General features: G+C 37.0%; 33 non-coding genes across 33 annotated transcripts; 18 read left to right on the top strand and 15 right to left on the bottom strand.

Annotated features, from left to right (window-relative positions):
- Positions 1–780: 780 nt before the first annotated feature.
- Positions 781–852, bottom strand: TRNAE-UUC (transfer RNA glutamic acid (anticodon UUC)). The gene has a single exon. It is a non-coding gene; the product is annotated as a tRNA-Glu (tRNA).
- A 114-nt stretch (positions 853–966) lies between these two features.
- TRNAM-CAU (transfer RNA methionine (anticodon CAU)) lies at positions 967–1,039 on the top strand. The gene has a single exon. It is a non-coding gene; the product is annotated as a tRNA-Met (tRNA).
- A 962-nt stretch (positions 1,040–2,001) lies between these two features.
- TRNAM-CAU (transfer RNA methionine (anticodon CAU)) lies at positions 2,002–2,074 on the top strand. Its single transcript has one exon. It is a non-coding gene; the product is annotated as a tRNA-Met (tRNA).
- Positions 2,075–2,844: 770 nt separating this feature from the next.
- Positions 2,845–2,916, bottom strand: TRNAE-UUC (transfer RNA glutamic acid (anticodon UUC)). The gene has a single exon. It is a non-coding gene; the product is annotated as a tRNA-Glu (tRNA).
- Positions 2,917–3,879: 963 nt separating this feature from the next.
- Positions 3,880–3,951, bottom strand: TRNAE-UUC (transfer RNA glutamic acid (anticodon UUC)). The gene has a single exon. It is a non-coding gene; the product is annotated as a tRNA-Glu (tRNA).
- A 114-nt stretch (positions 3,952–4,065) lies between these two features.
- Positions 4,066–4,138, top strand: TRNAM-CAU (transfer RNA methionine (anticodon CAU)). Its single transcript has one exon. It is a non-coding gene; the product is annotated as a tRNA-Met (tRNA).
- Positions 4,139–5,100: 962 nt separating this feature from the next.
- Positions 5,101–5,173, top strand: TRNAM-CAU (transfer RNA methionine (anticodon CAU)). The gene has a single exon. It is a non-coding gene; the product is annotated as a tRNA-Met (tRNA).
- A 772-nt stretch (positions 5,174–5,945) lies between these two features.
- On the bottom strand, positions 5,946–6,017 carry TRNAE-UUC (transfer RNA glutamic acid (anticodon UUC)). The gene has a single exon. It is a non-coding gene; the product is annotated as a tRNA-Glu (tRNA).
- A 114-nt stretch (positions 6,018–6,131) lies between these two features.
- TRNAM-CAU (transfer RNA methionine (anticodon CAU)) lies at positions 6,132–6,204 on the top strand. The gene has a single exon. It is a non-coding gene; the product is annotated as a tRNA-Met (tRNA).
- A 776-nt stretch (positions 6,205–6,980) lies between these two features.
- Positions 6,981–7,052, bottom strand: TRNAE-UUC (transfer RNA glutamic acid (anticodon UUC)). The gene has a single exon. It is a non-coding gene; the product is annotated as a tRNA-Glu (tRNA).
- Positions 7,053–7,166: 114 nt separating this feature from the next.
- On the top strand, positions 7,167–7,239 carry TRNAM-CAU (transfer RNA methionine (anticodon CAU)). The gene has a single exon. It is a non-coding gene; the product is annotated as a tRNA-Met (tRNA).
- Positions 7,240–8,201: 962 nt separating this feature from the next.
- On the top strand, positions 8,202–8,274 carry TRNAM-CAU (transfer RNA methionine (anticodon CAU)). The gene has a single exon. It is a non-coding gene; the product is annotated as a tRNA-Met (tRNA).
- Positions 8,275–9,046: 772 nt separating this feature from the next.
- TRNAE-UUC (transfer RNA glutamic acid (anticodon UUC)) lies at positions 9,047–9,118 on the bottom strand. Its single transcript has one exon. It is a non-coding gene; the product is annotated as a tRNA-Glu (tRNA).
- A 114-nt stretch (positions 9,119–9,232) lies between these two features.
- Positions 9,233–9,305, top strand: TRNAM-CAU (transfer RNA methionine (anticodon CAU)). Its single transcript has one exon. It is a non-coding gene; the product is annotated as a tRNA-Met (tRNA).
- Positions 9,306–10,082: 777 nt separating this feature from the next.
- Positions 10,083–10,154, bottom strand: TRNAE-UUC (transfer RNA glutamic acid (anticodon UUC)). Its single transcript has one exon. It is a non-coding gene; the product is annotated as a tRNA-Glu (tRNA).
- Positions 10,155–10,268: 114 nt separating this feature from the next.
- On the top strand, positions 10,269–10,341 carry TRNAM-CAU (transfer RNA methionine (anticodon CAU)). Its single transcript has one exon. It is a non-coding gene; the product is annotated as a tRNA-Met (tRNA).
- A 772-nt stretch (positions 10,342–11,113) lies between these two features.
- On the bottom strand, positions 11,114–11,185 carry TRNAE-UUC (transfer RNA glutamic acid (anticodon UUC)). The gene has a single exon. It is a non-coding gene; the product is annotated as a tRNA-Glu (tRNA).
- A 114-nt stretch (positions 11,186–11,299) lies between these two features.
- On the top strand, positions 11,300–11,372 carry TRNAM-CAU (transfer RNA methionine (anticodon CAU)). Its single transcript has one exon. It is a non-coding gene; the product is annotated as a tRNA-Met (tRNA).
- Positions 11,373–12,145: 773 nt separating this feature from the next.
- Positions 12,146–12,217, bottom strand: TRNAE-UUC (transfer RNA glutamic acid (anticodon UUC)). Its single transcript has one exon. It is a non-coding gene; the product is annotated as a tRNA-Glu (tRNA).
- A 114-nt stretch (positions 12,218–12,331) lies between these two features.
- Positions 12,332–12,404, top strand: TRNAM-CAU (transfer RNA methionine (anticodon CAU)). Its single transcript has one exon. It is a non-coding gene; the product is annotated as a tRNA-Met (tRNA).
- A 772-nt stretch (positions 12,405–13,176) lies between these two features.
- On the bottom strand, positions 13,177–13,248 carry TRNAE-UUC (transfer RNA glutamic acid (anticodon UUC)). Its single transcript has one exon. It is a non-coding gene; the product is annotated as a tRNA-Glu (tRNA).
- A 114-nt stretch (positions 13,249–13,362) lies between these two features.
- Positions 13,363–13,435, top strand: TRNAM-CAU (transfer RNA methionine (anticodon CAU)). The gene has a single exon. It is a non-coding gene; the product is annotated as a tRNA-Met (tRNA).
- Positions 13,436–14,212: 777 nt separating this feature from the next.
- Positions 14,213–14,284, bottom strand: TRNAE-UUC (transfer RNA glutamic acid (anticodon UUC)). Its single transcript has one exon. It is a non-coding gene; the product is annotated as a tRNA-Glu (tRNA).
- A 114-nt stretch (positions 14,285–14,398) lies between these two features.
- TRNAM-CAU (transfer RNA methionine (anticodon CAU)) lies at positions 14,399–14,471 on the top strand. The gene has a single exon. It is a non-coding gene; the product is annotated as a tRNA-Met (tRNA).
- Positions 14,472–15,433: 962 nt separating this feature from the next.
- On the top strand, positions 15,434–15,506 carry TRNAM-CAU (transfer RNA methionine (anticodon CAU)). Its single transcript has one exon. It is a non-coding gene; the product is annotated as a tRNA-Met (tRNA).
- A 772-nt stretch (positions 15,507–16,278) lies between these two features.
- On the bottom strand, positions 16,279–16,350 carry TRNAE-UUC (transfer RNA glutamic acid (anticodon UUC)). Its single transcript has one exon. It is a non-coding gene; the product is annotated as a tRNA-Glu (tRNA).
- A 114-nt stretch (positions 16,351–16,464) lies between these two features.
- Positions 16,465–16,537, top strand: TRNAM-CAU (transfer RNA methionine (anticodon CAU)). Its single transcript has one exon. It is a non-coding gene; the product is annotated as a tRNA-Met (tRNA).
- Positions 16,538–17,314: 777 nt separating this feature from the next.
- Positions 17,315–17,386, bottom strand: TRNAE-UUC (transfer RNA glutamic acid (anticodon UUC)). The gene has a single exon. It is a non-coding gene; the product is annotated as a tRNA-Glu (tRNA).
- A 114-nt stretch (positions 17,387–17,500) lies between these two features.
- On the top strand, positions 17,501–17,573 carry TRNAM-CAU (transfer RNA methionine (anticodon CAU)). Its single transcript has one exon. It is a non-coding gene; the product is annotated as a tRNA-Met (tRNA).
- Positions 17,574–18,345: 772 nt separating this feature from the next.
- Positions 18,346–18,417, bottom strand: TRNAE-UUC (transfer RNA glutamic acid (anticodon UUC)). Its single transcript has one exon. It is a non-coding gene; the product is annotated as a tRNA-Glu (tRNA).
- A 114-nt stretch (positions 18,418–18,531) lies between these two features.
- TRNAM-CAU (transfer RNA methionine (anticodon CAU)) lies at positions 18,532–18,604 on the top strand. The gene has a single exon. It is a non-coding gene; the product is annotated as a tRNA-Met (tRNA).
- Positions 18,605–19,379: 775 nt separating this feature from the next.
- TRNAE-UUC (transfer RNA glutamic acid (anticodon UUC)) lies at positions 19,380–19,451 on the bottom strand. The gene has a single exon. It is a non-coding gene; the product is annotated as a tRNA-Glu (tRNA).
- A 114-nt stretch (positions 19,452–19,565) lies between these two features.
- TRNAM-CAU (transfer RNA methionine (anticodon CAU)) lies at positions 19,566–19,638 on the top strand. Its single transcript has one exon. It is a non-coding gene; the product is annotated as a tRNA-Met (tRNA).
- Positions 19,639–19,936: the final 298 nt, after the last annotated feature.

Here is a 19,936-nt window from a genome sequence, read left to right as displayed (position 1 = left end):
GCATTTTTATTGATGTCTGTTTTGGGAGCATGGCATTACAATATGAGAGATGCAGTCCTGTTTCTAACAAACTAGACTGATAGCATCAAAATGTTACCTTTCAGAAAGAGTTGTGTCATCTGTTTATAATTGCAGATAAGCTTTAATAATTCACCTGACCTATAAAAGATTTCAGACCAGCAATTAAAGAAAAGATGTCAAATAACTCATCCAAGATGTACCCATTTAGGGGAAAAAAAAGCATAAAGCATTTTTCATTCTATTTGTCATGACTGTTGTCCTCAGAACAGTGCATTGTAACTTGAGAGTTAAAACTCTGTTTCTTGTAAAGTTGCCAGAACACCTATCCGGATTGAAGGAATTTTCTCTTTATAACAGGACTTAACATCTGTAAATTTGTTTTAACGCCAAAGGATTTTAGACCATAACTAATGGAAAAGGTGTTTTCAGATCACTTGACACATTTGTAACATTTTTTTATTTTATTTTTCATGCAGCTGGAATCAATGATGGAAAAGGGGAGCATAATGCATTGTTCTATTCTTTGTGATTTTTGTCCTCAGAGAGCCCATTTCTCACAGTTTCATAATACCTGGAAATTTTACCTGTGATAAGGCCAATGATAATGGCACAGCAGTTGCCCAAAACCTTGTCACAATTAGTAGCAGTGGATCACGTCTGCAATTGGAATCACATCAGACACAAAGAAACATCTGGCTACAACTATTAGTTTTTGTTCCTCTGCTTTTGAATCTGTTTAGAAACAACAATAAGATTCCATTCCCATACCGTGAGTCGAACCCGGGCCACCTGGGTGAAAACCAGGAATCCTTACCGCTAGACCATATGGGAAGCTGAAACAAATCTCCTTCAAAGTTTCATACAAGGAAAACATTTTTACTGATATCGGAAATTTGTTAAACCAAAATGCCTCACCTTTTCTAATCCAAATCTAAGGCTACAGTTGCCTAGTTAGCGCAGTTGGTAGCGCGTAAGTCTCATAATCTGAAGTTCGTGAGTTCGAGCCTCACACAGGGCATTTTTATTGATGTCTGTTTTGGGAGCATGGCATTACAATATGAGAGATGCAGTCCTGTTTCTAACAAACTAGACTGATAGCATCAAAATGTTACCTTTCAGAAAGAGTTGTGTCATCTGTTTATAATTGCAGATAAGCTTTAATAATTCACCTGACCTATAAAAGATTTCAGACCAGCAATAAAAGAAAAGATGTCAAATAACTCATCCAAGATGTACCCATTTAGGGGAAAAAAAGCATAAAGCATTTTTCATTCTATTTGTCATGACTGTTGTCCTCAGAACAGTGCATTGTAACTTGAGAGTTAAAACTCTGTTTCTTGTAAAGATGCCAGAACACCTATCCGGATTGAAGGAATTTTCTCTTTATAACAGGACTTAACATCTGTAAATTTGTTTTAACGCCAAAAGATTTTAGACCATAACTAATGGAAAAGGTGTTTTCAGATCACTTGACACATTTGTAACATTTTTTTATTTTATTTTTCATGCAGCTGGAATCAATGATGGAAAAGGGGAGCATAATGCATTGTAATTTTCTTTGTGATTTTTGTCCTCAGAGAGCCCATTTCTCACAGTTTCATAATACCTGGAAATTTTACCTGTGATAAGGCCAATGATAATGGCACAGCAGTTGCCCAAAACCTTGTCACAATTAGTAGCAGTGGATCACGTCTGCAATTGGAACCACATCAGACACAAGGAAACATCTGGCTACAACTATTAGTTTTTGTTCCTCTGCTTTTGAATCTGTTTAGAAACAACAATAAGATTCCATTCCCATACTGGGAGTCGAACCCGGGCCGCCTGGGTGAAAACCAAGAGTCCTTACCGCTAGACCTTATGGGAAGCTGAAATAAATCTCCTTCAAAGTTTCATACAAGGAAAACATTTTTACTGATATCGGAAATTTGTTAAACCAAAATGCCTCACCTTTTCTAATCCAAAAATAAGCCTACAGTTGCCTTGTTAGCGCAGTTGGTAGCGCGTCAGTCTCATAATCTGAAGGTCGTGAGTTCAAGCCTCACACAGGGCATTTTTATTGATGTCTATTTTGGGAGCATGGCATTGCAATATGAGATGCAGTCCTGTTTCTAACAAACTAGACTGATTGCATCAAAATGTTACCTTTCAGAAAGAGTTGTGTCATCTGTTTATAATTGCAGATAAGCTTTAATAATTCACCTGACCTATAAAAGATTTCAGACCAGCAATAAAAGAAAAGATGTCAAATAACTCATCCAAGATGTACCCATTTAGGGGAAAAAAAGCATAAAGCATTTTTCATTCTATTTGTCATGACTGTTGTCCTCAGAACAGTGCATTGTAACTTGAGAGTTAAAACTCTGTTTCTTGTAAAGTTGCCAGAACACCTGTCCGGATTGAAGGAATTTTCTCTTTATAAAAGGACTTAACATCTGTAAATTTGTTTTAACGCCAAAGGATTTTAGACCATAACTAATGGAAAAGGTGTTTTCAGATCACTTGACACATTTGTAACATTTTTTTATTTTATTTTTCATGCAGCTGGAATCAATGATGGAAAAGGGGAGCATAATGCATTGTTCTATTCTTTGTGATTTTTGTCCTCAGCCCATTTCTCACAGTTTCATAATACCTGGAAATTTTACCTGTGATAAGGCCAATGATAATGGCACAGCAGTTGCCCAAAACCTTGTCACAATTAGTAGCAGTGGATCACGTCTGCAATTGGAATCACATCAGACACAAGGAAACATCTGGCTACAACTATTAGTTTTTGTTCCTCTGCTTTTGAATCTGTTTAGAAACAACAATAAGATTCCATTCCCATACCGGGAGTCGAACCCGGGCCACCTGGGTGAAAACCAGGAATCCTTACCGCTAGACCATATGGGAAGCTGAAATAAATCTCCTTCAAAGTTTCATACAAGGAAAACATTTTTACTGATATCGGAAATTTGTTAAACCAAAATGCCTCATCTTTTCTAATCCAAATCTAAGGCTACAGTTGCCTAGTTAGCGCAGTTGGTAGCGCGTAAGTCTCATAATCTGAAATTCGTGAGTTCAAGCCTCACACAGGGCATTTTTATTGATGTCTGTTTTGGGAGCATGGCATTACAATATGAGAGATGCAGTCCTGTTTCTAACAAACTAGACTGATAGCATCAAAATGTTACCTTTCAGAAAGAGTTGTGTCATCTGTTTATAATTGCAGATAAGCTTTAATAATTCACCTGACCTATAAAAGATTTCAGACCAGCAATAAAAGAAAAGATGTCAAATAACTCATCCAAGATGTACCCATTTAGGGGAAAAAAAGCATAAAGCATTTTTCATTCTATTTGTCATGACTGTTGTCCTCAGAACAGTGCATTGTAACTTGAGAGTTAAAACTCTGTTTCTTGTAAAGTTGCCAGAACACCTATCCGGATTGAAGGAATTTTCTCTTTTTAACAGGACTTAACATCTGTAAATTTGTTTTAACGCCAAAGGATTTTAGACCATAACTAATGGAAAAGGTGTTTTCAGATCACTTGACACATTTGTAACATTTTTTTATTTTATTTTTTATGCAGCTGGAATCAATGATGGAAAAGGGGAGCATAATGCATTGTTCTATTCTTTGTGATTTTTGTCCTCAGAGAGCCCATTTCTCACAGTTTCATAATACCTGGAAATTTTACCTGTGATAAGGCCAATGATAATGGCACAGCAGTTGCCCAAAACCTTGTCACAATTAGTAGCAGTGGATCACGTCTGCAATTGGAATCACATCAGACACAAAGAAACATCTGGCTACAACTATTAGTTTTTGTTCCTCTGCTTTTGAATCTGTTTAGAAACAACAATAAGATTCCATTCCCATACCGTGAGTCGAACCCGGGCCACCTGGGTGAAAACCAGGAATCCTTACCGCTAGACCATATGGGAAGCTGAAACAAATCTCCTTCAAAGTTTCATACAAGGAAAACATTTTTACTGATATCGGAAATTTGTTAAACCAAAATGCCTCACCTTTTCTAATCCAAATCTAAGGCTACAGTTGCCTAGTTAGCGCAGTTGGTAGCGCGTAAGTCTCATAATCTGAAGTTCGTGAGTTCGAGCCTCACACAGGGCATTTTTATTGATGTCTGTTTTGGGAGCATGGCATTACAATATGAGAGATGCAGTCCTGTTTCTAACAAACTAGACTGATAGCATCAAAATGTTACCTTTCAGAAAGAGTTGTGTCATCTGTTTATAATTGCAGATAAGCTTTAATAATTCACCTGACCTATAAAAGATTTCAGACCAGCAATAAAAGAAAAGATGTCAAATAACTCATCCAAGATGTACCCATTTAGGGGAAAAAAAGCATAAAGCATTTTTCATTCTATTTGTCATGACTGTTGTCCTCAGAACAGTGCATTGTAACTTGAGAGTTAAAACTCTGTTTCTTGTAAAGTTGCCAGAACACCTATCCGGATTGAAGGAATTTTCTCTTTATAACAGGACTTAACATCTGTAAATTTGTTTTAACGCCAAAGGATTTTAGACCATAACTAATGGAAAAGGTGTTTTCAGATCACTTGACACATTTGTAACATTTTTTTATTTTATTTTTCATGCAGCTGGAATCAATGATGGAAAAGGGGAGCATAATGCATTGTTCTATTCTTTGTAATTTTTGTCCTCAGAGAGCCCATTTCTCACAGTTTCATAATACCTGGAAATTTTACCTGTGATAAGGCCAATGATAATGGCACAGCAGTTGCCCAAAACCTTGTCACAATTAGTAGCAGTGGATCACGTCTGCAATTGGAACCACATCAGACACAAGGAAACATCTGGCTACAACTATTAGTTTTTGTTCCTCTGCTTTTGAATCTGTTTAGAAACAACAATAAGATTCCATTCCCATACTGGGAGTCGAACCCGGGCCGCCTGGGTGAAAACCAAGAGTCCTGACCGCTAGACCTTATGGGAAGCTGAAATAAATCTCCTTCAAAGTTTCATACAAGGAAAACATTTTTACTGATATCGGAAATTTGTTAAACCAAAATGCCTCACCTTTTCTAATCCAAAAATAAGCCTACAGTTGCCTTGTTAGCGCAGTTGGTAGCGCGTCAGTCTCATAATCTGAAGGTCGTGAGTTCAAGCCTCACACAGGGCATTTTTATTGATGTCTATTTTGGGAGCATGGCATTGCAATATGAGAGATGCAGTCCTGTTTCTAACAAACTAGACTGATTGCATCAAAATGTTACCTTTCAGAAAGAGTTGTGTCATCTGTTTATAATTGCAGATAAGCTTTAATAATTCACCTGACCTATAAAAGATTTCAGACCAGCAATAAAAGAAAAGATGTCAAATAACTCATCCAAGATGTACCCATTTAGGGGAAAAAAAGCATAAAGCATTTTTCATTCTATTTGTCATGACTGTTGTCCTCAGAACAGTGCATTGTAACTTGAGAGTTAAAACTCTGTTTCTTGTAAAGTTGCCAGAACACCTGTCCGGATTGAAGGAATTTTCTCTTTATAAAAGGACTTAACATCTGTAAATTTGTTTTAACGCCAAAGGATTTTAGACCATAACTAATGGAAAAGGTGTTTTCAGATCACTTGACACATTTGTAACATTTTTTTATTTTATTTTTCATGCAGCTGGAATCAATGATGGAAAATGGGAGCATAATGCATTGTTCTATTCTTTGTGATTTTTGTCCTCAGCCCATTTCTCACAGTTTCATAATACCTGGAAATTTTACCTGTGATAAGGCCAATGATAATGGCACAGCAGTTGCCCAAAACCTTGTCACAATTAGTAGCAGTGGATCACGTCTGCAATTGGAATCACATCAGACACAAGGAAACATCTGGCTACAACTATTAGTTTTTGTTCCTCTGCTTTTGAATCTGTTTAGAAACAACAATAAGATTCCATTCCCATACCGGGAGTCGAACCCGGGCCACCTGGGTGAAAACCAGGAATCCTTACCACTAGACCATATGGGAAGCTGAAATAAATCTCCTTCAAAGTTTCATACAAGGAAAACATTTTTACTGATATCGGAAATTTGTTAAACCAAAATGCCTCACCTTTTCTAATCCAAATCTAAGGCTACAGTTGCCTAGTTAGCGCAGTTGGTAGCGCGTAAGTCTCATAATCTGAAGTTCGTGAGTTCAAGCCTCACACTGGGGATTTTTATTGATGTCTGTTTTGGGAGCATGGCATTACAATATGAGAGATGCAGTCCTGTTTCTAACAAACTAGACTGATAGCATCAAAATGTTACCTTTCAGAAAGAGTTGTGTCATCTGTTTATAATTGCAGATAAGCTTTAATAATTCACCTGACCTATAAAAGATTTCAGACCAGCAATAAAAGAAAAGATGTCAAATAACTCATCCAAGATGTACCCATTTAGGGGAAAAAAAGCATAAAGCATTTTTCATTCTATTTGTCATGACTGTTGTCCTCAGAACAGTGCATTGTAACTTGAGAGTTAAAACTCTGTTTCTTGTAAAGTTGCCAGAACACCTATCCGGATTGAAGGAATTTTCTCTTTATAACAGGACTTAACATCTGTAAATTTGTTTTAACGCCAAAGGATTTTAGACCATAACTAATGGAAAAGGTGTTTTCAGATCACTTGACACATTTGTAACATTTTTTTATTTTATTTTTCATGCAGCTGGAATCAATGATGGAAAAGGGGAGCATAATGCATTGTTCTATTCTTTGTGATTTTTGTCCTCAGAGAGCCCATTTCTCACAGTTTCATAATACCTGGAAATTTTACCTGTGATAAGGCCAATGATAATGGCACAGCAGTTGCCCAAAACCTTGTCACAATTAGTAGCAGTGGATCACGTCTGCAATTGGAACCACATCAGACACAAGGAAACATCTGGCTACAACTATTAGTTTTTGTTCCTCTGCTTTTGAATCTGTTTAGAAACAACAATAAGATTCTATTCCCATACCGGGAGTCGAACCCAGGCCACCTGGGTGAAAACCAAGAATCCTTACCGCTAGACCATATGGGAAGCTGAAATAAATCTCCTTCAAAGTTTCATACAAGGAAAACATTTTTACTGATATTGGAAATTTGTTAAACCAAAATGCCTCACCTTTTCTAATCCAAAAATAAGCCTACAGTTGCCTTGTTTGCGCAGTTGGTAGCGTGTCAGTCTCATAATCTGAAGGTCGTGAGTTCAAGCCTCACACAGGGCATTTTTATTGATGTCTATTTTGGGAGCATGGCATTGCAATATGAGAGATGCAGTCCTGTTTCTAACAAACTAGACTGATTGCATCAAAATGTTACCTTTCAGAAAGAGTTGTGTCATCTGTTTATAATTGCAGATAAGCTTTAATAATTCACCTGACCTATAAAAGATTTCAGACCAGCAATAAAAGAAAAGATGTCAAATAACTCATCCAAGATGTACCCATTTAGGGGAAAAAAAGCATAAAGCATTTTTCATTCTATTTGTCATGCCTGTTGTCCTCAGAACAGTGCATTGTAACTTGAGAGTTAAAACTCTGTTTCTTGTAAAGTTGCCAGAACACCTATCCGGATTGAAGGAATTTTCTCTTTATAACAGGACTTAACATCTGTAAATTTGTTTTAACGCCAAAGGATTTTAGACCATAACTAATGGAAAAGGTGTTTTCAGATCACTTGACACATTTGTAACATTTTTTTATTTTATTTTTCATGCAGCTGGAATCAATGATCGAAAAGGGGAGCATAATGCATTGTTCTATTCTTTGTGATTTTTGTCCTCAGAGAGCCCATTTCTCAATTTTACATAATACCTGGAAATTTTACCTGTGATAAGGCCAATGATAATGGCACAGCGGTTGCCCAAAACCTTGTCACAATTAGTAGCAGTGGATCACGTCTGCAATTGGAACCACATCAGTCACAAGGAAACATCTGGCTACAACTATTAGTTTTTGTTCCTCTGCTTTTGAATCTGTTTAGAAACAACAATAAGATTCCATTCCCATACGGTGAGTCGAACCCGGGCCGCCTGGGTGAAAACCAGGAATCCTTACCGCTAGACCATATGGGAAGCTGAAATAAATCTACTTCAAAGTTTCATACAAGGAAAACATTTTTACTGATATCGGAAATTTGTTAAACCAAAATGCCTCACCTTTTCTAATCCAAATCTAAGGCTACAGTTCCCTTGTTAGCGCAGTTGGTAGCGCGTCAGTCTCATAATCTGAAGGTCGTGAGTTCAAGCCTCACACAGGGCATTTTTATTGATGTCTATTTTGGGAGCATGGCATTGCAATATGAGAGATGCAGTCCTGTTTCTAACAAACTAGACTGATTGCATCAAAATGTTACCTTTCAGAAAGAGTTGTGTCATCTGTTTATAATTGCAGATAAGCTTTAATAATTCACCTGACCTATAAAAGATTTCAGACCAGCAATAAAAGAAAAGATGTCAAATAACTCATCCAAGATGTACCCATTTAGGGGAAAAAAAGCATAAAGCATTTTTCATTCTATTTGTCATGCCTGTTGTCCTCAGAACAGTGCATTGTAACTTGAGAGTTAAAACTCTGTTTCTTGTAAAGTTGCCAGAACACCTATCCGGATTGAAGGAATTTTCTCTTTATAACAGGACTTAACATCTGTAAATTTGTTTTAACGCCAAAGGATTTTAGACCATAACTAATGGAAAAGGTGTTTTCAGATCACTTGACACATTTGTAACATTTTTTTATTTTATTTTTCATGCAGCTGGAATCAATGTTGGAAAAGGGGAGCATAATGCATTGTTCTATTCTTTGTGATTTTTGTCCTCAGCCCATTTCTCACAGTTTCATAATACCTGGAAATTTTACCTGTGATAAGGCCAATGATAATGGCACAGCAGTTGCCCAAAACCTTGTCACAATTAGTAGCAGTGGATCCGGTCTGCAATTGGAACCACATCAGACACAAGGAAACATCTGGCTACAACTATTAGTTTTTGTTCCTCTGCTTTTGAATCTGTTTAGAAACAACAATAAGATTCCATTCCCATACCGGGAGTCGAACCCGGGCCGCCTGGGTGAAAACCAAGAATCCTTACCGCTAGACCATATGGGAAGCTGAAATAAATCTCCTTCAAAGTTTCATACAAGGAAAACATTTTTACTGATATCGGAAATTTGTTAAACCAAAATGCCTCACCTTTTCTAATCCAAAAATAAGCCTACAGTTGCCTTGTTAGCGCAGTTGGTAGCGCGTCAGTTTCATAATCTGAAGGTTGTGAGTTCAAGCCTCACACAGGGCATTTTTATTGATGTCTATTTTGGGAGCATAGCATTGCAATATGAGAGATGCAGTCCTGTTTCTAACAAACTAGACTGATTGCATCAAAATGTTACCTTTCAGAAAGAGTTGTGTCATCTGTTTATAATTGCAGATAAGCTTTAATAATTCACCTGACCTATAAAAGTTTTCAGACCAGCAATAAAAGTAAAGATGTCAAATAACTCATCCAAGATCTACCCCATTTAGGGGAAAAAAAGCATAAAGCATTTTTCATTCTATTTGTCATGACTGTTGTCCTCAGAACAGTGCATTGTAACTTGAGAGTTAAAACTCTGTTTCTTGTAAAGTTGCCAGAACACCTGTCCGGATTGAAGGAATTTTCTCTTTATAACAGGACTTAACATCTGTAAATTTGTTTTAACGCCAAAGGATTTTAGACCATAACTAATGGAAAAGGTGTTTTCAGATCACTTGACACATTTGTAACATTTTTTTATTTTATTTTTCATGCAGCTGGAATAAATGATGGAAAAGGGGAGCATAATGCATTGTTCTATTCTTTGTGATTTTTGTCCTCAGAGAGCCCATTTCTCAATTTTACATAATACCTGGAAATTTTACCTGTGATAAGGCCAATGATAATGGCACAGCGGTTGCCCAAAACCTTGTCACAATTAGTAGCAGTGGATCACGTCTGCAATTGGAACCACATCAGTCACAAGGAAACATCTGGCTACAACTATTAGTTTTTGTTCCTCTGCTTTTGAATCTGTTTAGAAACAACAATAAGATTCCATTCCCATACCGTGAGTCGAACCCGGGCCACCTGGGTGAAAACCAGGAATCCTTACCGCTAGACCATATGGGAAGCTGAAATAAATCTACTTCAAAGTTTCATACAAGGAAAACATTTTTACTGATATCGGAAATTTGTTAAACCAAAATGCCTCACCTTTTCTAATCCAAATCTAAGGCTACAGTTCCCTTGTTAGCGCAGTTGGTAGCGCGTCAGTCTCATAATCTGAAGGTCGTGAGTTCAAGCCTCACACAGGGCATTTTTATTGATGTCTATTTTGGGAGCATGGCATTGCAATATGAGAGATGCAGTCCTGTTTCTAACAAACTAGACTGATTGCATCAAAATGTTACCTTTCAGAAAGAGTTGTGTCATCTGTTTATAATTGCAGATAAGCTTTAATAATTCACCTGACCTATAAAAGATTTCAGACCAGCAATAAAAGAAAAGATGTCAAATAACTCATCCAAGATGTACCCATTTAGGGGAAAAAAAGCATAAAGCATTTTTCATTCTATTTGTCATGCCTGTTGTCCTCAGAACAGTGCATTGTAACTTGAGAGTTAAAACTCTGTTTCTTGTAAAGTTGCCAGAACACCTATCCGGATTGAAGGAATTTTCTCTTTATAACAGGACTTAACATCTGTAAATTTGTTTTAACGCCAAAGGATTTTAGACCATAACTAATGGAAAAGGTGTTTTCAGATCACTTGACACATTTGTAACATTTTTTTATTTTATTTTTCATGCAGCTGGAATCAATGTTGGAAAAGGGGAGCATAATGCATTGTTCTATTCTTTGTGATTTTTGTCCTCAGCCCATTTCTCACAGTTTCATAATACCTGGAAATTTTACCTGTGATAAGGCCAATGATAATGGCACAGCAGTTGCCCAAAACCTTGTCACAATTAGTAGCAGTGGATCACGTCTGCAATTGGAACCACATCAGACACAAGGAAACATCTGGCTACAACTATTAGTTTTTGTTCCTCTGCTTTTGAATCTGTTTAGAAACAACAATAAGATTCCATTCCCATACCGGGAGTCGAACCCGGGCCGCCTGGGTGAAAACCAAGAATCCTTACCGCTAGACCATATGGGAAGCTGAAATAAATCTCCTTCAAAGTTTCATACAAGGAAAACATTTTTACTGATATCGGAAATTTGTTAAACCAAAATGCCTCACCTTTTCTAATCCAAAAATAAGCCTACAGTTGCCTTGTTAGCGCAGTTGGTAGCGCGTCAGTTTCATAATCTGAAGGTTGTGAGTTCAAGCCTCACACAGGGCATTTTTATTGATGTCTATTTTGGGAGCATAGCATTGCAATATGAGAGATGCAGTCCTGTTTCTAACAAACTAGACTGCATCAAAATGTTACCTTTCAGAAAGAGTTGTGTCATCTGTTTATAATTGCAGATAAGCTTTAATAATTCACCTGACCTATAAAAGTTTTCAGACCAGCAATAAAAGAAAAGATGTCAAATAACTCATCCAAGATCTACCCCATTTAGGGGAAAAAAAGCATAAAGCATTTTTCATTCTATTTGTCATGACTGTTGTCCTCAGAACAGTGCATTGTAACTTGAGAGTTAAAACTCTGTTTCTTGTAAAGTTGCCAGAACACCTGTCCGGATTGAAGGAATTTTCTCTTTATAACAGGACTTAACATCTGTAAATTTGTTTTAACGCCAAAGGATTTTAGACCATAACTAATGGAAAAGGTGTTTTCAGATCACTTGACACATTTGTAACATTTTTTTATTTTATTTTTCATGCAGCTGGAATCAATGATGGAAAAGGGGAGCATAATGCATTGTTCTATTCTTTGTGATTTTTGTCCTCAGAGAGCCCATTTCTCAATTTTACATAATACCTGGAAATTTTACCTGTGATAAGGCCAATGATAATGGCACAGCGGTTGCCCAAAACCTTGTCACAATTAGTAGCAGTGGATCACGTCTGCAATTGGAACCACATCAGTCACAAGGAAACATCTGGCTACAACTATTAGTTTTTGTTCCTCTGCTTTTGAATCTGTTTAGAAACAACAATAAGATTCCATTCCCATACCGTGAGTCGAACCCGGGCCACCTGGGTGAAAACCAGGAATCCTTACCGCTAGACCATATGGGAAGCTGAAATAAATCTACTTCAAAGTTTCATACAAGGAAAACATTTTTACTGATATCGGAAATTTGTTAAACCAAAATGCCTCACCTTTTCTAATCCAAATCTAAGGCTACAGTTCCCTTGTTAGCGCAGTTGGTAGCGCGTCAGTCTCATAATCTGAAGGTCGTGAGTTCAAGCCTCACACAGGGCATTTTTATTGATGTCTATTTTGGGAGCATGGCATTGCAATATGAGAGATGCAGTCCTGTTTCTAACAAACTAGACTGATTGCATCAAAATGTTACCTTTCAGAAAGAGTTGTGTCATCTGTTTATAATTGCAGATAAGCTTTAATAATTCACCTGACCTATAAAAGATTTCAGACCAGCAATAAAAGAAAAGATGTCAAATAACTCATCCAAGATGTACCCATTTAGGGGAAAAAAAGCATAAAGCATTTTTCATTCTATTTGTCATGCCTGTTGTCCTCAGAACAGTGCATTGTAACTTGAGAGTTAAAACTCTGTTTCTTGTAAAGTTGCCAGAACACCTATCCGGATTGAAGGAATTTTCTCTTTATAACAGGACTTAACATCTGTAAATTTGTTTTAAGGCCAAAGGATTTTAGACCATAACTAATGGAAAAGGTGTTTTCAGATCACTTGACACATTTGTAACATTTTTTTATTTTATTTTTCATGCAGCTGGAATCAATGATGGAAAAGGGGAGCATAATGCATTGTTCTATTCTTTGTGATTTTTGTCCTCAGCCCATTTCTCACAGTTTCATAATACCTGGAAATTTTACCTGTGATAAGGCCAATGATAATGGCACAGCAGTTGCCCAAAACCTTGTCACAATTAGTAGCAGCGGATCACGTCTGCAATTGGAACCACATCAGACACAAGGAAACATCTGGCTACAACTATTAGTTTTTGTTCCTCTGCTTTTGAATCTGTTTAGAAACAACAATAAGATTCCATTCCCATACCGGGAGTCGAACCCGGGCCACCTGGGTGAAAACCAAGAATCCTTACCGCTAGACCATATGGGAAGCTGAAATAAATCACCTTCAAAGTTTCATACAAGGAAAACATTTTTACTGATATCGGAAATTTGTTAAACCAAAATGCCTCACCTTTTCTAATCCAAAAATAAGCCTACAGTTTCCTTGTTAGCACAGTTGGTAGCGCGTCAGTTTCATAATCTGAAGGTTGTGAGTTCAAGCCTCACACAGGGCATTTTTATTGATGTCTATTTTGGGAGCATAGCATTGCAATATGAGAGATGCAGTCCTGTTTCTAACAAACTAGACTGATTGCATCAAAATGTTACCTTTCAGAAAGAGTTGTGTCATCTGTTTATAATTGCAGATAAGCTTTAATAATTCACCTGACCTATAAAAGTTTTCAGACCAGCAATAAAAGAAAAGATGTCAAATAACTCATCCAAGATCTACCTCATTTAGGGGAAAAAAAGCATAAAGCATTTTTCATTCTATTTGTCATGACTGTTGTCCTCAGAACAGTGCATTGTAACTTGAGAGTTAAAACTCTGTTTCTTGTAAAGTTGCCAGAACACCTGTCCGGATTGAAGGAATTTTCTCTTTATAACAGGACTTAACATCTGTAAATTTGTTTTAACGCCAAAGGATTTTAGACCATAACTAATGGAAAAGGTGTTTTCAGATCACTTGACACATTTGTAACATTTTTTTATTTTATTTTTCATGCAGCTGGAATAAATGATGGAAAAGGGGAGCATAATGCATTGTTCTATTCTTTGTGATTTTTGTCCTCAGAGAGCCCATTTCTCAATTTTACATAATACCTGGAAATTTTACCTGTGATAAGGCCAATGATAATGGCACAGCGGTTGCCCAAAACCTTGTCACAATTAGTAGCAGTGGATCACGTCTGCAATTGGAACCACATCAGTCACAAGGAAACATCTGTCTACAACTATTAGTTTTTGTTCCTCTGCTTTTGAATCTGTTTAGAAACAACAATAAGATTCCATTCCCATACCGTGAGTCGAACCCGGGCCGCCTGGGTGAAAACCAGGAATCCTTACCGCTAGACCATATGGGAAGCTGAAATAAATCTACTTCAAAGTTTCATACAAGGAAAACATTTTTACTGATATCGGAAATTTGTTAAACCAAAATGCCTCACCTTTTCTAATCCAAATCTTAGGCTACAGTTCCCTTGTTAGCGCAGTTGGTAGCGCGTCAGTCTCATAATCTGAAGGTCGTGAGTTCAAGCCTCACACAGGGCATTTTTATTGATGTCTATTTTGGGAGCATGGCATTGCAATATGAGAGATGCAGTCCTGTTTCTAACAAACTAGACTGATAGCATCAAAATGTTACCTTTCAGAAAGAGTTGTGTCATCTGTTTATAATTGCAGATAAGCTTTAATAATTCACCTGACCTATAAAAGATTTCAGACCAGCAATAAAAGAAAAGATGTCAAATAACTCATCCAAGATGTACCCATTTAGGGGAAAAAAAGCATAAAGCATTTTTCATTCTATTTGTCATGCCTGTTGTCCTCAGAACAGTGCATTGTAACTTGAGAGTTAAAACTCTGTTTCTTGTAAAGTTGCCAGAACACCTATCCGGATTGAAGGAATTTTCTCTTTATAACAGGACTTAACATCTGTAAATTTGTTTTAACGCCAAAGGATTTTAGACCATAACTAATGGAAAAGGTGTTTTCAGATCACTTGACACATTTGTAACATTTTTTTATTTTATTTTTCATGCAGCTGGAATCAATGATGGAAAAGGGGAGCATAATGCATTGTTCTATTCTTTGTGATTTTTGTCCTCAGAGAGCCCATTTCTCACAGTTTCATAATACCTTGAAATTTTATCTGTGATAAGGCCAATGATAATGGCACAGCGGTTGCCCAAAACCTTGTCACAATTAGTAGCAGTGGATCACGTCTGCAATTGGAACCACATCAGACACAAGGAAACATCTGGCTACAACTATTAGTTTTTGTTCCTCTGCTTTTGAATCTGTTTAGAAACAACAATAAGATTCCATTCCCATACCGTGAGTCGAACCTGGGCCGCCTGGGTGAAAACCAGGAATCCTTACCGCTAGACCATATGGGAAGCTGACATAAATATACTTCAAAGTTTCATACAAGGAAAACATTTTTACTGATATCGGAAATTTGTTAAACCAAAATGCCTCACCTTTTCTAATAAAAATCTAAGGCTACAGTTGCCTTGTTAGCGCAGTTGGTAGCGCGTCAGTCTCATAATCTGAAGGTCGTGAGTTCAAGCCTCACACAGGGCTTTTTTATTGATGTCTATTTTGGGAGCATGGCATTGCAATATGAGAGATGCAGTCCTGTTTCTAACAAACTAGACTGATAGCATCAAAATGTTACCTTTCAGAAAGAGTTGTGTCATCTGTTTATAATTGCAGATAAGCTTTAATAATTCACCTGACCTATAAAAGATTTCAGACCAGCAATAAAAGAAAAGATGTCAAATAACTCATCCAAGATGTACCCATTTAGGGGAAAAAAAGCATAAAGCATTTTTCATTCTATTTGTCATGACTGTTGTCCTCAGAACAGTGCATTGTAACTTGAGAGTTAAAACTCTGTTTCTTGTAAAGATGCCAGAACACCTATCCGGATTGAAGGAATTTTCTCTTTATAACAGGACTTAACATCTGTAAATTTGTTTTAACGCCAAAGGATTTTAGACCATATCTAATGGAAAAGGTGTTTTCAGATCACTTGACACATTTGTAACATTTTTTTATTTTATTTTTCATGCAGCTGGAATCAATGATGGAAAAGGGGAGCATAATGCATTGTTCTATTCTTTGTGATTTTTGTCCTCAGCCCATTTCTCACAGTTTCATAATACCTGGAAATTTTACCTGTGATAAGGCCAATGATAATGGCACAGCAGTTGCCCAAAACCTTGTCACAATTAGTAGCAGTGGATCACGTCTGCAATTGGAACCACATCAGACACAAGGAAACATCTGGCTACAACTATTAGTTTTTGTTCCTCTGCTTTTGAATCTGTTTAGAAACAACAATAAGATTCCATTCCCATACCGGGAGTCGAACCCGGGCCGCCTGGGTGAAAACCAAGAATCCTTACCGCTAGACCATATGGGAAGCTGAAATAAATCTCCTTCAAAGTTTCATACAAGGAAAACATTTTTACTGATATCGGAAATTTGTTAAACCAAAATGCCTCACCTTTTCTAATCCAAAAATAAGCCTACAGTTGCCTTGTTAGCGCAGTTGGTAGCGCGTCAGTTTCATAATCTGAAGGTTGTGAGTTCAAGCCTCACACAGGGCATTTTTATTGATGTCTATTTTGGGAGCATAGCATTGCAATATGAGAGATGCAGTCCTGTTTCTAACAAACTAGACTGATTGCATCAAAATGTTACCTTTCAGAAAGAGTTGTGTCATCTGTTTATAATTGCAGATAAGCTTTAATAATTCACCTGACCTATAAAAGTTTTCAGACCAGCAATAAAAGAAAAGATGTCAAATAACTCATCCAAGATCTACCCCATTTAGGGGAAAAAAAGCATAAAGCATTTTTCATTCTATTTGTCATGACTGTTGTCCTCAGAACAGTGCATTGTAACTTGAGAGTTAAAACTCTGTTTCTTGTAAAGTTGCCAGAACACCTGTCCGGATTGAAGGAATTTTCTCTTTATAACAGGACTTAACATCTGTAAATTTGTTTTAACGCCAAAGGATTTTAGACCATAACTAATGGAAAAGGTGTTTTCAGATCACTTGACACATTTGTAACATTTTTTTATTTTATTTTTCATGCAGCTGGAATAAATGATGGAAAAGGGGAGCATAATGCATTGTTCTATTCTTTGTGATTTTTGTCCTCAGAGAGCCCATTTCTCAATTTTACATAATACCTGGAAATTTTACCTGTGATAAGGCCAATGATAATGGCACAGCGGTTGCCCAAAACCTTGTCACAATTAGTAGCAGTGGATCACGTCTGCAATTGGAACCACATCAGTCACAAGGAAACATCTGGCTACAACTATTAGTTTTTGTTCCTGTGCTTTTGAATCTGTTTAGAAACAACAATAAGATTCCATTCCCATACCGTGAGTCGAACCCGGGCCGCCTGGGTGAAAACCAGGAATCCTTACCGCTAGACCATATGGGAAGCTGAAATAAATCTACTTCAAAGTTTCATACAAGGAAAACATTTTTACTGATATCGGAAATTTGTTAAACCAAAATGCCTCACCTTTTCTAATCCAAAAACAAGCCTACAGTTGCATTGTTAGCGCAGTTGGTAGCGCGTCAGTCTCATAATCTGAAGGTCGTGAGTTCAAGCCTCACACAGGGCATTTTTATTGATGTCTATTTTGGGAGCATGGCATTGCAATATGAGAGATGCAGTCCTGTTTCTAACAAACTAGACTGATTGCATCAAAATGTTACCTTTCAGAAAGAGTTGTGTCATCTGTTTATAATTGCAGATAAGCTTTAATAATTCACCTGACCTATAAAAGATTTCAGACCAGCAATAAAAGAAAAGATGTCAAATAACTCATCCAAGATGTACCCATTTAGGGAAAAAAAAGCATAAAGCATTTTTCATTCTATTTGTCATGCCTGTTGTCCTCAGAACAGTGCATTGTAACTTGAGAGTTAAAACTCTGTTTCTTGTAAAGTTGCCAGAACACCTATCCGGATTGAAGGAATTTTCTCTTTATAACAGGACTTAACATCTGTAAATTTGTTTTAACGCCAAAGGATTTTAGACCATAACTAATGGAAAAGGTGTTTTCAGATCACTTGACACATTTGTAACATTTTTTTATTTTATTTTTCATGCAGCTGGAATCAATGATGGAAAAGGGGAGCATAATGCATTGTTCTATTCTTTGTGATTTTTGTCCTCAGCCCATTTCTCACAGTTTCATAATACCTGGAAATTTTACCTGTGATAAGGCCAATGATAATGGCACAGCAGTTGCCCAAAACCTTGTCACAATTAGTAGCAGTGGATCACGTCTGCAATTGGAACCACATCAGACACAAGGAAACATCTGGCTACAACTATTAGTTTTTGTTCCTCTGCTTTTGAATCTGTTTAGAAACAACAATAAGATTCCATTCCCATACCGGGAGTCGAACCCGGGCCGCCTGGGTGAAAACCAAGAATCCTTACCGCTAGACCATATGGGAAGCTGAAATAAATCTCCTTCAAAGTTTCATACAAGGAAAACATTTTTACTGATATCGGAAATTTGTTAAACCAAAATGCCTCACCTTTTCTAATCCAAAAATAAGCCTACAGTTGCCTTGTTAGCGCAGTTGGTAGCGCGTCAGTTTCATAATCTGAAGGTTGTGAGTTCAAGCCTCACACAGGGCATTTTTATTGATGTCTATTTTGGGAGCATAGCATTGCAATATGAGAGATGCAGTCCTGTTTCTAACAAACTAGACTGATTGCATCAAAATGTTACCTTTCAGAAAGAGTTGTGTCATCTGTTTATAATTGCAGATAAGCTTTAATAATTCACCTGACCTATAAAAGTTTTCAGACCAGCAATAAAAGAAAAGATGTCAAAAAACTCATCCAAGATGTACCCATTTAGGGGAAAAAAAGCATAAAGCATTTTTCATTCTATTTGTCATGACTGTTGTCCTCAGAACAGTGCATTGTAACTTGAGAGTTAAAACTCTGTTTCTTGTAAAGTTGCCAGAACACCTGTCCGGATTGAAGGAATTTTCTCTTTATAACAGGACTTAACATCTGTAAATTTGTTTTAACGCCAAAGGATTTTAGACCATAACTAATGGAAAAGGTGTTTTCAGATCACTTGACACATTTGTAACATTTTTTTATTTTATTTTTCATGCAGCTGGAATAAATGATGGAAAAGGGGAGCATAATGCATTGTTCTATTCTTTGTGATTTTTGTCCTCAGAGAGCCCATTTCTCAATTTTACATAATACCTGGAAATTTTACCTGTGATAAGGCCAATGATAATGGCACAGCGGTTGCCCAAAACCTTGTCACAATTAGTAGCAGTGGATCACGTCTGCAATTGGAACCACATCAGTCACAAGGAAACATCTGGCTACAACTATTAGTTTTTGTTCCTCTGCTTTGGATCTGTTTAGAAACAACAATAAGATTCCATTCCCATACCGTGAGTCGAACCCGGGCCGCCTGGGTGAAAACCAGGAATCCTTACCGCTAGACCATATGGGAAGCTGAAATAAATCTACTTCAAAGTTTCATACAAGGAAAACATTTTTACTGATATCGGAAATTTGTTAAACCAAAATGCCTCACCTTTTCTAATCCAAATCTAAGGCTACAGTTCCCTTGTTAGCGCAGTTGGTAGCGCGTCAGTCTCATAATCTGAAGGTCGTGAGTTCAAGCCTCACACAGGGCATTTTTATTGATGTCTATTTTGGGAGCATGGCATTGCAATATGAGAGATGCAGTCCTGTTTCTAACAAACTAGACTGATAGCATCAAAATGTTACCTTTCAGAAAGAGTTGTGTCATCTGTTTATAATTGCAGATAAGCTTTAATAATTCACCTGACCTATAAAAGATTTCAGACCAGCAATAAAAGAAAAGATGTCAAATAACTCACCCAAGATGTACCCATTTAGGGGGAAAAAAGCATAAAGCATTTTTCATTCTATTTGTCATGCCTGTTGTCCTCAGAACAGTGCATTGTAACT

Source organism: Pseudophryne corroboree, chromosome 6 (genome assembly GCF_028390025.1).
Source record: "Pseudophryne corroboree isolate aPseCor3 chromosome 6, aPseCor3.hap2, whole genome shotgun sequence".
In the NCBI taxonomy this organism is placed as follows: Eukaryota; Metazoa; Chordata; class Amphibia; order Anura; family Myobatrachidae; genus Pseudophryne; species Pseudophryne corroboree.
This window is presented reverse-complemented; position numbering and strand designations above follow the sequence as displayed.